The 1340-nt window shown below is 51.5% G+C and overlaps 3 non-coding genes across 3 annotated transcripts; all 3 read right to left on the reverse strand.

Annotated features, from left to right (window-relative positions):
• Positions 1-141: 141 nt before the first annotated feature.
• On the reverse strand, positions 142-260 carry LOC119345996. Its single transcript, XR_005167311.1, has one exon. It is a non-coding gene; the product is annotated as a 5S ribosomal RNA (ribosomal RNA).
• Positions 261-557: 297 nt separating this feature from the next.
• On the reverse strand, positions 558-676 carry LOC119345995. Its single transcript, XR_005167310.1, has one exon. It is a non-coding gene; the product is annotated as a 5S ribosomal RNA (ribosomal RNA).
• A 297-nt stretch (positions 677-973) lies between these two features.
• On the reverse strand, positions 974-1092 carry LOC119345994. Its single transcript, XR_005167309.1, has one exon. It is a non-coding gene; the product is annotated as a 5S ribosomal RNA (ribosomal RNA).
• Between the last annotated feature and the right edge of the window lie 248 nt (positions 1093-1340).

Genomic DNA, 1340 nt, shown 5'->3' on the forward strand with positions numbered 1-1340 from the left:
CGCCACAACGCCGACGCTGGACCCGTGAATCGTGAGCACCCAGCTATGACTTACCGCACTCGTGCAAAATAATAAAACACGGTAAATATATTACTTACACGTGCGTTTTGTTTTGCAAGCGGCGCGAAAAAAATTAAAAAGGGAATGCAACACGAGGACTTCCAAGGAGGTCACCCATCCTAGTACTACTCTCGCCCAAGCACGCTTAACTTCGGAGTTTTGATGGGATCCGGTGCTTTAGTGCTGGTATGATCGCATCCGACATGTTACCCCGGTCTTCGTCCCTTATCCTTGCCCCTCCCAGCTCCACTACAAAGACGATTGTACATTGCTTTGGCCGCTCCCTCTCAACTACGGAGACGAGTTTAACGCGGTTTCCACCCCTCCCTCTCAACCGCACCAGTGCACGCTTGCCGCGCCACAACGCCGACGCTGGACCCGTGAATCGTGAGCACCCAGCTATGACTTACCGCACTCGTGCAAAATAATAAAACACGGTAAATATATTACTTACACGTGCGTTTTGTTTTGCAAGCGGCGCGAAAAAAATTAAAAAGGAAATGCAACACGAGGACTTCTCAGGAGGTCACCCATCCTAGTACTACTCTCGCCCAAGAACGCTTAACTTCGGAGTTCTGATGGGATCCGGTGCTTTAGTGCTGGTATGATCGCATCCGACATGTTACCCCGGTCTTCGTCCCTTATCCTTGCCCCTCCCAGCTCCACTACAAAGACGATTGTACATTGCTTTGGCCGCTCCCTCTCAACTACGGAGACGAGTTTAACGCGGTTTCCACCCCTCCCTCTCAACCGCACCAGTGCACGCTTGCCGCGCCACAACGCCGACGCTGGACCCGTGAATCGTGAGCACCCAGCTATGACTTACCGCACTGGTGCAAAATAATAAAACACGGTAAATATATTACTTACACGTGCGTTTTGTTTTGCAAGCGGCGCGAAAAAAATTAAAAAGGGAATGCAACACGAGGACTTCCCAGGAGGTCACCCATCCTAGTACTACTCTCGCCCAAGCACGCTTAACTTCGGAGTTTTGATGGGATCCGGTGCTTTAGTGCTGGTATGATCGCATCCGACATGTTACCCCGGTCTTCGTCCCTTATCCTTGCCCCTCCCAGCTCCACTACAAAGACGATTGTACATTGCTTTGGCCGCTCCCTCTCAACTACGGAGACGAGTTTAACGCGGTTTCCACCCCTCCCTCTCAACCGCACCAGTGCACGCTTGCCGCGCCACAACGCCGACGCTGGACCCGTGAATCGTGAGCACCCAGCTATGACTTACCGCACTCGTGCAAAATAATAAAACACGGTAAATATATT

Source organism: Triticum dicoccoides, unplaced genomic scaffold (genome assembly GCF_002162155.2).
Source record: "Triticum dicoccoides isolate Atlit2015 ecotype Zavitan unplaced genomic scaffold, WEW_v2.0 scaffold35974, whole genome shotgun sequence".
In the NCBI taxonomy this organism is placed as follows: Eukaryota; Viridiplantae; Streptophyta; class Magnoliopsida; order Poales; family Poaceae; genus Triticum; species Triticum dicoccoides.